Consider the following 14,513-nt stretch of genomic DNA (forward strand, 5'->3'; position numbering starts at 1 on the left):
AAAGATTAGCAGTTACTGTGATATATTCACGTATTTTGACAATCTCCTGACAAATGATGAGGATAATAATTATTATATTCCACTGTATTATGTTATACTTTCTGACATGTTATTTGTCATTCGCGATGGCCAGCGGCTATTTCCGTAGCAGTACGAAAATATTTGTTCGCTCCAGTTACTATCCTCTCTGGAAATATCACCTGGAACTACGACCTTTAACTGGAGTCACCGAGTCAGGAACGTCTAGACACACAGTTATTCCGTTACCAGCTTCCAGGTTATCTGTGGTGGTAGCCCGATAACTACCAGAGAACTAGAACTACGAGCCAATAACGATAACTGCCAGAGGAGAATACCGGCTCTGACAGTTATTTCCATAGTCGCTCGAATTCCTTAGTAACCTTCCTTGTACTACCCGTCCAAGCTAAATTAACACGTAAGGCGGTGGCTTAAGGGAACGACCGTACTTGTTAATGCCTGTACTGCAGCTCCTATCAGCCACGGCTCGGACATTAACTTTATTTAATTGTTTATGCTAAAAGTAACGAAGGCCCACGAAATAGTACACAGTTCTTATCAACAGATGGCGCGCAGTCTCACAGTTATTCCCATGGTCTATAGAACGCCTTCCAAATGCGCAGTACGATCTTCGGTCAACAGATGGCGCGAGGCACTGTTGACACTAAACAGTTATTGAAATAACTGCCAGAATCAGAGGAACGGTTATCGCAGTAACCGTTACTTCTCAGTAACCGGTTATTTCTATCAGTTACGTTATTTTTTGCCACCTCTAGTGAATTGGCATGAAGGAGTTGCCTGACGGAAAGTTATTTAATTCAGTCTTAAGATATGTTCGTTTGCAAAGACCTATCTGTGCACACACATTACAGTGTGGGGACCAGAAATTTCGCAGATCTGAGGTGTGTGCAAAACCGATGGTTGAAGTTGGTGTTTGAGCATAATTGCACCCCCCCGCCCCCCTCCTTAGTGTGCGAAAAGTGCTTGTGTCAGCTATTTGTTCAGCCCAGTATTTCTTGTGTTTGTGTGCATACTGAATTTTTGAAATACTAATAGGTGTAGAGACGTAATAGAAGAATTTATTGAAATATGTAGGAGCAATACATGTTTGCAGAAAATTAAGACTATGGAATACAAGAATAGGGAGAAGAAGGCAACTGCTTGCAATTCTGAGAGTTTGTTCTAAAAGTCTATAACAGGTTTCTGATAAATTTCAGGCATGGAAATGAAAATCTCCTGTTACTCAGAGACAAAGTAAAAGGTAACACCTTTGCTACTCCTATGATTTATTAGGACAAGCGCAATTTCAAACATGTGTGAAAATGGAAGATGGCATTCTGGTCAACGGACAACCATGCCAACAGCAGTGACGTCAGAGCATCTATGAAACGAGATAGTGTTTGCTGGGTAGTCCCACTCCCAAAATCGCTGTTTACACAGTCACAGACGGTGCAGTATGGCACAGAGAAGATGCCTACCAGGCTCTCTGTGGTGGAGTGCCATAGAAAGAAAGGAAGCAGGACGGTTGCAAACTGATGTGGCCTGATGGCTTAGTTTGAATCGTTCAGTTGTTTCTTGGATGTGATGACAATTTATATACACTAAAACTCAATCTAGATATAGTAGGGGTCAGTGAAGTGGCAGGAAGACAAGGATTTCTGGTCAGAAAATGGTATAGCAGAAAATGGTATAACAGGTGTAGGATTCGTTATGAATAGGAAGGTAGGGCAGAGGGTGTGTTACTGTGAACAGTTCAGTGACCGGGTTGTTCTAATCAGAATCGACAGCAGACCAACACCGACAACGATAGTTCAGGTATACATGCCGACGTCGCAAGCTGAAGATGAACAGATAGAGAAAGTGTATGAGGATATTGAAAGGGTAATGCAGTATGTAAAGGGGGACGAAAATCTAATAGTCATGGGCGACTGGAATGCAGTTGTAGGGGAAGGAGTAGAAGAAAAGGTTACAGGAGAATATGGGCTTGGGACAAGGAATGAAAGAGGAGAAAGACTAATTGAGTTCTGTAACAAGTTTCAGCTAGGAATAGCGAATACCCTGTTCAAGAATCAGAAGAGGAGGAGGTATACTTGGAAAAGGCCGGGAGATACGGGAAGATTTCAATTAGATTACATCATGGTCAGACAGAGATTCCGAAATCAGATACTGGATTGTAAGGCGTACCCAGGAGCAGATATAGACTCAGATCACAATACGGTAGTGATGAAGAGTAGGCTGAAGTTCAAGACATTAGTCAGGAAGAACCAATACGCAAAGAAGTGGGATACGGAAGTACTAAGGAATGACGAGATAAGTTCGAAGTTCTCTAACGCTATAGATACAGCAATAAGGAATAGCGCAGTAGGCAGTACAGTTGAAGCGGAATGAACATCTCTAAAAAGGGCCATCACAGAAGTTGGGAAAACAGCAGACCAACACCGACAACGATAGTTCAGGTATACATGCCGACGTCGCAAGCTGAAGATGAACAGATAGAGAAAGTGTATGAGGATATTGAAAGGGTAATGCAGTATGTAAAGGGGGACGAAAATCTAATAGTCATGGGCGACTGGAATGCAGTTGTAGGGGAAGGAGTAGAAGAAAAGGTTACAGGAGAATATGGGCTTGGGACAAGGAATGAAAGAGGAGAAAGACTAATTGAGTTCTGTAACAAGTTTCAGCTAGGAATAGCGAATACCCTGTTCAAGAATCAGAAGAGGAGGAGGTATACTTGGAAAAGGCCGGGAGATACGGGAAGATTTCAATTAGATTACATCATGGTCAGACAGAGATTCCGAAATCAGATACTGGATTGTAAGGCGTACCCAGGAGCAGATATAGACTCAGATCACAATACGGTAGTGATGAAGAGTAGGCTGAAGTTCAAGACATTAGTCAGGAAGAACCAATACGCAAAGAAGTGGGATACGGAAGTACTAAGGAATGACGAGATAAGTTCGAAGTTCTCTAACGCTATAGATACAGCAATAAGGAATAGCGCAGTAGGCAGTACAGTTGAAGCGGAATGAACATCTCTAAAAAGGGCCATCACAGAAGTTGGGAAGGAAAACATAGGCACAAAGAAGGTAGCTGTGAAGAAACCATGGGTAACAGAAGAAATACTTCAGTTGATTGATGAAAGGAGGAAGTACAAACATGTTCCGGGAAAATCAGGAATACAGAAATACAAGTCGCTGAGGAATGAAATAAATAGGAAGTACAGGGAAGCTAAGACGAAATGGCTGCAGGAAAAATGTGAAGACATCGAAAAAGATATGATTGTCGGAAGGACAGACTCAGCATACAGGAAAGTCAAAACAACCTATGGTGACATTAAAAGCAACGGTGGTAACATTAAGAGTGCAACGGGAATTCCACTGTTAAATGCAGAGGAGAGAGCAGATAGGTGGAAAGAATACACTGAAAGCCTCTATGAGGGTGAAGATTTGTCTGATGTGATAGAAGAAGAAACAGGAGTCGATTTAGAAGAGATAGGGGATCCAGTATTAGAATCGGAATTTAAAAGAGCTTTGGAGGACTTACAGTCAAATAAGGCAGAAGGGATAGATAACATTGCATCAGAATTTCTAAAATCACTGGGGGAAGTGGCAGCAAAACGACTATTCACGTTGGTGTGTAGAATATATGAGTCTGGCGATATACCATCTGACTTTCGGAAAAGCATCATCCACACAATTCCGAAGACGGCAAAGGCTGACAAGTGCGAGAATTATCGCGCAATCAGCTTAACAGCTCATGCATCGAAACTGCTTACAAGAATAATATACAGAAGAATGGAAAAGAAAATTGAGAATGCGCTAGGTGACGATCAGTTTGGCTTTAGGAAAAGTAAAGGGACGAGAGAGGCAATTCTGACGTTACGGCTAATAATGGAAGCAAGGCTAAAGAAAAATCAAGACACTTTCATAGGATTAGTCGACCTGGAAAAAGCGTTCGACAATATAAAATGGTGCAAGCTGTTCAAGGTTCTGAAAAAGTAGGGGTAAGCTATAGGGAGAGACGGGTCATATACAATATGCACAACAACCAAGAGGGAATAATAAGAGTGGACGATCAAGAACGAAGTGCTCGTATTAAGAAGGGTGTAAGACAAGGCTGTAGCCTTTCGCCCCTACTCTTCAATCTGTACATCGAGGAAGCAATGATGAAAATAAAAGAAAGGTTCAGGAGTGGAATTAAAATACAAGGTGAAAGGATATCAATGATACGATTCGCTGATGACATTGCTATCCTGAGTGAAAGTGAAGAAGAATTAAATGATCTGCTGAACGGAATAAACAGTCTAATGAGTACACAGTGTGGTTTGAGAGTAAATCGGAGAAAGACGAAGGTAATGAGAAGTAGTAGAAATGAGAACAGCGAGAAACTTAACATCAGGACTGATGGTCACGAAGTCAATGAAGTTAAGGAATTCTGCTACCTAGGCAGTAAAATAACCAATGACGGACGGAGCAAGGAGGACATCAAAAGCAGTCTCGCTATGGCAAAAAAGGCATTTCTGGCCAAGAGAAGTCTACTAATATCAAATACCGGCCTTAATTTGAGGAGGAAATTTCTGAGGATGTACGTCTGGAGTACAGAATTGTATGGTAGTGAAACATGGACTGTGGGAAAACCGGAACAGAAGAGAATCGAAGCATTTGAGATGTGGTGCTATAGACGAATGTTGAAAATTAGGTGGACTGATAAGGTAAGGAATGAGGAGGTTCTACACAGAATCGGAGAGGAAAGGAATATGTGGAAAACACTGATAAGGAGAAGGGACAGGATGATAGGACATCTGCTAAGACATGAGGGAATGACTTCCATGGTACTAGAGGGAGCTGTAGAGGGCAAAAACTGTAGAGGAAGACAGAGATTGGAATACGTCAAGCAAATAATTGAGGACGTAGGTTGCAAGTGCTACTCTGAGATGAAGAGGTTAGCACAGGAAAGGAATTCGTGGCGGGCCGCATCAAACCAGTCAGTAGACTGATGACAAAAAAAAAACTGTGTCTCGAAGATCAGGGCAGGGCCGACCACATATGACTTCAGAAGAGAGGACCGTGTTTGGCTATAAGGACCCGATAGTATCGCCTTAGTATTGCACAGCAACTGGCATCTGAGCTCACAGCATCCACCAGATGAGTTGTAGCGAGGCAAATGGTGTACAGAAGGCTACAGCCTAGTAACCTGTATTGTCGGAGACCTACTGTTCATGTAGCTCTGATGCGTCTTCACAGAAGGGCTCCACTAGAGTGGAGTCGTCACCTGGACGGTGGAACAGTAGGCCAATGTTGTTTCCCATATGAGTCTCGATTTAGTTTGGAGAGTGATTCTCAATGGATTCGCATCTGGAGGGAACATGGAACGCGATTTCGGGACCCAAACATTGTGAAAAGAGATCGATATCGAGCAGGATCGCTAACAGTGTGGTCAGGGATTTTGTTTATCACTAGAACCTCTACACATGAAATTGTATGGGTGAATTGGCAAAGATTTAACTGCTCTCAGGTATCGTGATAAGATCTTGGGACCTCATTTGCCAGTTATTGCGAGGTGCTGTGAGCCCAGACTTCGTACTGATGGACATAAGTGCTCGACCCTATAGAGCACAGGTGGTTGATGTTTTCTTAGAAGTAAAAGATATTGCACACATGGTGTGGCCTGCTCCCTCTCTCGATTTTGATCCCATAGAGCATGTCTGGGATGCGCTAGGGAGATGGCTTGCATCACGTCAGCGTCCACCAACCCCTCTCCATGATTGCAAGCAGCTCTGCAGGAAGAATAGGACTGATGACATTATTAACAACATGCTCCATCGTTGTCAGGCCTGTGTTGCTGTCAGAAGGGGTCTCTCCCCATACTGAGCACATTGATCAGTGTCAGAATGTGTGTGCAAATCCATGAAGTTGGAAAAAACGAAGAACATTTTCTGTTACCATTGTGTATGTTGCAGTTGTTTACGTTCGGAATTCTTTGCATCGTTTCTACTTTGCTATCATCTGTTTACACTGTTTTGTGGCAAAATAAAGGAAACATTGCAAAATTTCTAATTTGAGACTCCAGAGTATTGTATGTAACTTGTTACACTTTATATATTACACAACTTGGGTACTTGCCTTCGTAAAGCTTTTCTTCTGACCACTATGTACATCTACATCTACATGATTACTCTGCAATTTACAATTAAGTGCTTGGCAGAGGGTTCATCGAACCACAATCATACTATCTCTCTACCATTCCACTCTCGAAAAGCGCGCGGGAAAAACGAACACCTAAACCTTTCTGTTCGAGCTCTGATTTCTCTTATTTTATTTTGATGATCATTCCTACCTACGTAGGCTGGGCTCAAGAAAATATTTTCGCATTCGGAAGAGAAAGTTGGTGACTGAAATTTCGTAAATAGATCTGGCCGCGACGAAAAACGTCTTTGCTTTAATGACTTCCATCCCAACTCGCGTATCATATCTGCCACACTCTCTCCCCTATTACGTGATAATACAAAACGAGCTGCCCTTTTTTGCATCCTTTCGGTGTCCTCCGTCAATCCCACCTGGTAAGGATCCTACACTGTGCAGCAATATTCTAACAGAGGACGAACGAGTGTAGTGTAAGATGTCTCTTTAGTGGACTTGTTGCATCTTCTAAGTGTCCTGCCAATGAAACGCAACCTTTGGCTCGCCTTCCCCACAATATTATCTATGTGGTCTTTCCAACTGAAGTTGTTCGTAATTTTTAAACCCAGGTACTTAGTTGAAATGACAGCCTTGAGAATTGTACTATTTATCAAGTAATCGAATTCCAACGGATTTCTTTTGGAACTCATGTGGATCACCCCACACTTTTCGTTATTTAGCGTCAACTGCCACCTGCCACACCATACAGAAATCTTTTCTAAATCGCTTTGCAACTGATACTGGTCTTCGGATGACCTTACTAGGTGGTAAATTACAGCATCATCTGCGGATAACCGAAGAGAACTGCTCAGATTGTCACCCAGGTCATTTACATAGATCAGGAGCAGAGGTCCTAGGACGCTTTCCTGGGGAACACCTGATATCACTTCAGTTTTACTCGATGATTTGCCGTCTATTACTACGAACTGCGACCTTCCTGACAGGAAATCACGAATCCAGTCGCACAACTGAGACGATACCCCATAGGCCCACAGCTTGATTAGAAGTCGCTTGTGAGGAACGGTGTCAAAAGCTTTCCGGAAATCTAGAAATACGGAATCAACTTGAGATCCCCTGTTGATAGCGGCCATTACTTCGTGCGAATAAAGAGCTAGCTGCATTGCACAAGAACGATGTTATTTGAAACTATGCTGATTATGTATCAATAGATCGTTCCCTTCGAGGTGATTCATAATGTTTGAATGCAGTATATGCTCCAAAACCCTACTGCAAACCGACGTCAATGATATAGGTCTGTAGTTCGATGGATTACTCCTACTACCCTTCTTAAACACCGGTGCGACCTGTGCAATTTTCCAATCTGTAGGTACAGATCAATCGGTGAGCAAGTGGTTGTATATGATTGCTAAGTAGGGAGCTATTGTATCAGCGTAATCTGAAAGGAACCTAATTGGTATACAATCTGGACCTGAAGACTTGCCCGTATCAAGTGATTTGAGTTGCTTCGCAACCCCTACAGTATCTACTTCTAAGAAACTCATGCTAGCAGCTGTTCGTGTTTCAAATTCTGGAATATTCCATTCGTCTTCCCTGGTGAAAGAATTTCGGAAAACTGCGTTCAATAACTCCGCCTTAGCGGCACAGGGTCTCTCAGAAGAAATTGTCAACATTTGGGGACATGATAGGAATGATAATTCGAAGCTAGAAAGTCAAGTAAACATGGGCTCTCAAATGCACACCTTAAGTGCTATGCGTGCTTCTCCATCTTCGATACTGTGAAACAAATCTCTTCTTCTGCACGCTCTTTGCTTTCCTTATTTTGCTATGGACCAAAACAAGAAAAAAAATCCATTAAATGAGGGCTCTAATGCCATACATTTTTGCTTCGAATGATATTTGTGTCATATCCTTGAATACTGAACATTTCTACTTGGACACTCTGCATAGCTTTCCATGGGTCATATAGTAATTCCCTTACTGCTTGCTTTGACACTACTGTCAAAAATTTATAACTTATTCCTCTTCCCAGGATTAAGAAGTTTCATTTCTCAAACATGTATGGTGTGAAATTATGTGAGGAGATACAAGCATCAGTAAATATTTGTACATCTCTATGTACATTTACAAATAATTCACAAATGGTGAGATTTGTCTTATAACTCGTGAAGTAAATTAATATGAGAAAACTGCTGTCACCCAAGAAGCCGCATTTAGATAGTTTAACCTACTTCTGACACATCGTTTTCATTTTTCGCAAGAAATTTTGAGAATGAAAACAACAGAAGAATATCCACCATTACGAAACATAAATAGAACACAGCCATTTTGAGCTAAAACTTTTTTCCTCGACCGACAGTGGTAAGTCAGCAGTAGAATGGAACTGTGTCATGTGGACACATGCAGTTGTGAGGATTTACTGCATGCATGGACATCAGTGCAGAGATCTACACAGACAGGTTCATCACATTATGAATATGACATTTAATTTCCTCTGACAAGTTACTGAATGCACGCCTAACCATGTATCTGAATCTCTTCTCTACTTATTTTAACACCTCAAATTCTTTCGGTCCTTGTGTTACATTCTTGCTTTTCGCAATTTAATCAGAGAAGAGAAATGTTGGTAGTGACAAAAGACATTGTTGTTGATATATGTAAGAATAAAAGGGCGAATTGGAACCAAATATACACACCACCCATTCCTCACAGTGTTTCAGGAAGAGGCCATGCCCCTCTGATTACACAAACTAAGATGGCAGTAAGAAACGTCTTTCGCCTCCAATCAGAATCCAGTATTTTAACTGCCATTAAAGTGAAACATCCTATCACATTCCAGGATATTACTGGCCAATAAAATGAAACAGTGAATCTCAGCCAGCTTCTTCTCCAATCTTTAAAACAAAACTGCCAGTCACATCCCTGTAATTTACAGGCCATTAAAATGGAACACCCAAATGCATGATAGCCTCAGAATTGTTATATCAGTTCAAAAATGTTCGAAGTATCTGCGCACACACACACACACACACACACACACACACACACACACACTCATGTACACAACGCAAAAGACATCAAGCAAAACCTGTGAACATCTATCATTCGATCTCTGTACCATACTCTGTGCAAGGCACAATGGACTCTCATACTAAATATTTTACCATCTAAATTGTTCTATGATGCATGTCAAATGTCACAATGTTATTTCCATTTATAAAAAAGATACAAAAATACATGAGCATCATAAAAGTGTACTACGTTTCTCAAATGTCACAAAGTTATTTCCACAGTCACACACATATCTGTCAACATTAATGTCTGAAACACGACTGTGAACTCTCAAGTTAAGCATCCCCAACACTGCTTCCATGCGTAAATTGTCACAAATCACACATCGCTAGAAAATAACATTCTCAGCAATTAGCTGAATTCCATTTTAGGCCTAACTGTAGCAATGTACCAAAACTAACCAAACAAATTCTATAACTGCACAAAACACAGGATGGTCTAAGTACTGCATTAAGCAGGTAGGCACACAAATAAATAGGCAGTCTGAGTTAAATAAATAGGCAATCTGAATTACTGTCATCAACTGGCAGGTTCCATATAATATGTGATGCCTAAAGTATGACTGTGACCACTTAAAGTAATTGTCACAGTGCTAATTATGGAACTAAAATGTTGTATAATTGTACAAAACACATGTAGGCAGTTGGTATTTCATTTAAGGCCTAAATGGAAGAATGAACAAAAATGAACTCAAACAGACCCATTTTTGGAGGGACGAAGATAACAACAAACTCAATGTTTATATCAAATGTCATGATGTTATTTTCACTTTCAGAATGTCCATCAACTTATGTAAAGGTGTACCTTACAATATGTATGTGTCTCAAATGGATATTAAAAAATTACAGAAGATTTTCAGTAATGCTTCATCCCTCCAAGCATCATTTTAGGGGTGGGGAGTGAGGGGAGCAGATAATGCATCATGTTCTATGCCAGAAAAATATAACTGATGATGTTGACATGTTGTTGCTTCCAATTCATTCGATCTAGGCCTGTTTGATGTTATGTACAAAACAAAATTTTCAAGGAAGGCTGCAATGTTTACTAATCAGATCTATGCTTTCAAGGCTCTCAAAAACGTTTACAGACTACTTTTCCATAATCAACTACCAAGTAGCACCAAAATGTAATAATGATGATCCAAAATATTAGATGTAAAAACATGCAACACAACCAAAAGCCAACGCACCTGACCAAGTAAGATTTTACCTTGGAAAGAAGAGTTTTGAAGAGATCTTTATTCCATTGTAACACTCCAAGTACATACTTTTCTAATATTCAAGGACAATTTTATAATGCATTGAATACAAATGTAAACCTGACCATAGAAATTGGTGGAACAAGGTTCCACAGGGAGTGATGAAATTTTGATCTTTCCTTGCACCATAAATCTCTGAGTGGGAGTGAAAATTAAATTTTTGAACTAAAATAGAATTATTTATCAAAACCAGTAAAGATTTTGGCTACAAAAACACATATGCGTAGCTTATTGTATATGCACTTATATTTAAAATCTCTGACTGTGAAAGTAAATTCGGTCTCTGCAGGAACATTAAATTTTTCTACAAAATATGTAGGATTTCAAGCAAAAACACACATGGCTCTACTGTCATAATTTAATCGTTCCATAAGAATAATAAGAAATTTACATGGCTTGCATATTGACACTACGATATAACTTACAGGTTAAGGTGCACTGACGACGACCGAAATTCGATTATTGTGCCACGCTTTGCAAGGTACAACAGACTCTCAAATTAAATATTTCCTATTCTAAGTTGCCTGTGTTATTTTTCAAAATACACAACTATCTTACTGGTACTACTGAACTAAATTATAGGTTAATCGAAGAACTTAGTTTGATCTCTGTATCATGCAGTAAAGAAACCAAAGTACATGACAAAATTTCCCATCACATTCATTGTTGACGTTGACGTTGACAGAATCTTATGTTCACAAAATACAGTTTCAGCTAGCTAACCACTCATCTGTAGATATTAACATGCTTTGAATAAAAATAGCATACCATTATGATCAGAATGCCTGCCACCCATTAATGATTTTTGTTGAAATGTCAAACAGTGATTGTCCATACCATTAACAAAGACCCATGAGAAGGTAGAGCTGTTCTAATCGTAGTCGCTAGTATAACAAAACACGTGTTTCCCAATTCACCGTCTTACCCAGGCTGGGTTCAATCAGCAACTTGGCAAAGATTCGGCCCAGTGAACTAAGTTCATTATGTTTTATCTTAACATCTCATTTCTCTAAGCAAGACTTGAGCTTCTATTGCAGTAACATTGGGAAGCACCTGAATTGCCTTGCTAGGAAATGCAGTAGTTTTATTGACAAAGACATATGTTAATTGAACTAAAATGAATATTAGAGTCAACCAAAAATTATAGTGACCCTATGCTAAGGTATTAACTTTATCTTGCAGTACTAAGCATTTGTCATCTGCTACTATCAGTCAGTGGATATTACATGACAATTCAACCCACAAATCATTATTTTACAGCAAAATTGCCACATACTTCCTCTATGCATCATCAAGGTGGAGCAGTGGCGGATACAGAAAAACTTCAAGGGGGGCGCTAAAGATATCATGAGCTACCTTTTCTTTTACCATAATAAAAACTAATCAAGTCACATGTAAAGTTTAAGAAAGTTTCATTTCAATTGATTATAAACAAATACAAAACAATGCCTTCTTACAATATAAAAAAGTTACAGTTGTGGTTCTCTTCCTTAAATGATGAATTCTACACTTGCTACAATTAGGACTTTTTCCTTCTTCATTCTTAATATTTCTGCTTTTGAATGTAAACTAGCTTCCTATTCGGCGAATAGTCTGTATTTATAATGGTACATATCGAAGGTTCTCTGTACGAGAAAACAGTAGGGTATTCGTGACTTTTCTCAAACAAATACCAGACGGAATAATCTTTCGAGATAACTAGAATGACCGTGACTTTTCTCGCAGGTATGTGTTAGCTATCTATGTGTCAGACAGAAACATATAAAATACAATGATGCAGACGAGTGTGCTACATAGGAAAGTACAACTACTCGATAACTCGATTTAGTCGAGTCGACTGACGAAAGAAACATACAAATAACATGGGGCTGACTGGCGGGGACAGTGCAGGTGGCAATGTGATCAGCTCTGCAAGGGGTGGGGGGAGGGGCGCCCCAAGGGCCCGCCCATATGTATCCACCACTGTGTTGGAGCAAATTGTGCCAGTGTTCACAATAATTCTCAATATAAGCTAAAGCCAGTAAAACCATAACAAATAACCCCCCCCATCCATCACCATTGTTACTCGAAATTATAACAGATTGGGGTAATTATGACAAATTTACAGGGTTATCACCATTAACCCCAGGAATGGCGGGCAATAATAATCAGTTTACAAGGTGACTGTCATTACTCCTGGGGACAATGTTGGTCAGTTTATTGGGTGTTTGCCATTACGCTGAACACAACTGGGACAATGATGGTTAGTTGAAAAGTAGACAATGATGGTTGGTTCACAGAGAAAGATTTTTTTTGAGTCATTGGTCTTCTGACCAGTTTGATGCTGCCCACAAAGAACTCCTCTACTGTGCCAACCTCTTCATCTCAGAGTAGCAATAGGAACCGACATTCTCAGTATTTGTTACATGTGTTCATGTCTCTGTCTTCCTGTACAGTTTTTAGCCTCTCTAGCTCCATCTGGAACCATGTACTGATTTCTTAACGCATGTCTTGTCATCCTGTCCCTTCTTCTTGTCAGCGTGTTCCTTTCTTTGCCGATTCTGTGGGTAACCTCTTCATTCCTTGCCTTATTGGTCCACTGTATTTTCAACATTCTTCTGTAGCACTACATCTCAAATGCTTTGGTTCTCTTATGTTCCAGTTTTTCTACAGTCCATGATTCACTAACACACAATACTGTGCTCCAAATGTACATTCTCAGAGATTTCTTCCTGAAATTAAGACCTATGATTAAGGTTAATAAACTTTTCGCCAGGAATGCACTTTTTGTTTGTGCTAGTCTGCTTTATATGTCCTCCTTGTTTCGACCATTATGAGCTATTCTGCTTGCGAGGTAACAGATTCCTTATCTTCATCTACTTCATGATCAACAATTTTGATGTAAAGTTTCTCACTGTTCTCATTACATTTGTCTACCTGTTGTTTATTTTCAGTCCATATTCTGAGCTCATTAGGCTGTTATTTACATCAAATTCTTCTTCACCTTCACTGAGGACAGCAATGTTATCAACAAATCTTATCATTGATATTATTTAACTGTGAATTTTAATCACACTCTTGTACGTGTATTTTATTTCCATCATTGCTTCCACAGACTGAACAGCAGGAATGATAGACAGTATACCTGTCTTATACCTTTTTAGTCCATGAGCTTTGTTCTTAGTCTTTCAGTATTATTGTTTCCTCTTGGTTCCTTAAAATGGGTAATGTTGCTCAATTTGCAGGGTGACTACAGTTTCCTGTAGGGGCAATCATGTGTGTGAAGGATGACTACCATTATCCCAAATATAACAACTGAAAATGATGGACAGTTGAAAGGGGGAATGATGGTCAGTTTACAGGGAGGGACAGCTGATGTTCAAATTACAGTTTGACCACTGTTTCCTTCTGGAGCAACAAGAGCCATTTTACAAGATAACTGTCATTACCCTGAGGGCAATACAGATCAATGATGGGCATTTGGCAGACAGTGACTACTATTGTCCCAGCTGGAACTGGGATGCAATGGTGGTCACTTCACATGTGGTGACTACCAGAACCATGAATTCACTATGAGGGAGGGAGCAGCAAAGACGGTTGGTATATAGTGTGGGGCAATTATGTTGCAAAATTATAACACGTTGTCCCCAAAACAGTAAAATAGTCACAAATTAGCCCCTCTCCTGCACCACCATTATTACATGAAATTATAACAAAATGGGACAGTGTTTTTTTGTACATAATGTCGAGTAGATCTAGAATGTATTAAAAAGTAATATTAACTTGTTATCATCATAATGTAATCTTACCCTCCCACACATCACCACTAAAGTTTGTGTCCTTTGCACAAATTCTGTAAACTTCAAGAGGAGTAAGATTACAAAAGAAGAACTTTTTTGCTGATCTTGATTATCTCATTGTTGTTGCTGATGCTGACTCAAAATCTTGGTGCATACATTTTTGCTGCAGAAAATTTTGATTTAACGTTGTGGGTTCTTGACAATGAAGTAACTGATGAAGAGTTGCCTGTTGCTATGAATATCTCTTTA

Source organism: Schistocerca americana, chromosome 7 (assembly GCF_021461395.2).
Source record: "Schistocerca americana isolate TAMUIC-IGC-003095 chromosome 7, iqSchAmer2.1, whole genome shotgun sequence".
Classification (NCBI taxonomy): domain Eukaryota; kingdom Metazoa; phylum Arthropoda; class Insecta; order Orthoptera; family Acrididae; genus Schistocerca; species Schistocerca americana.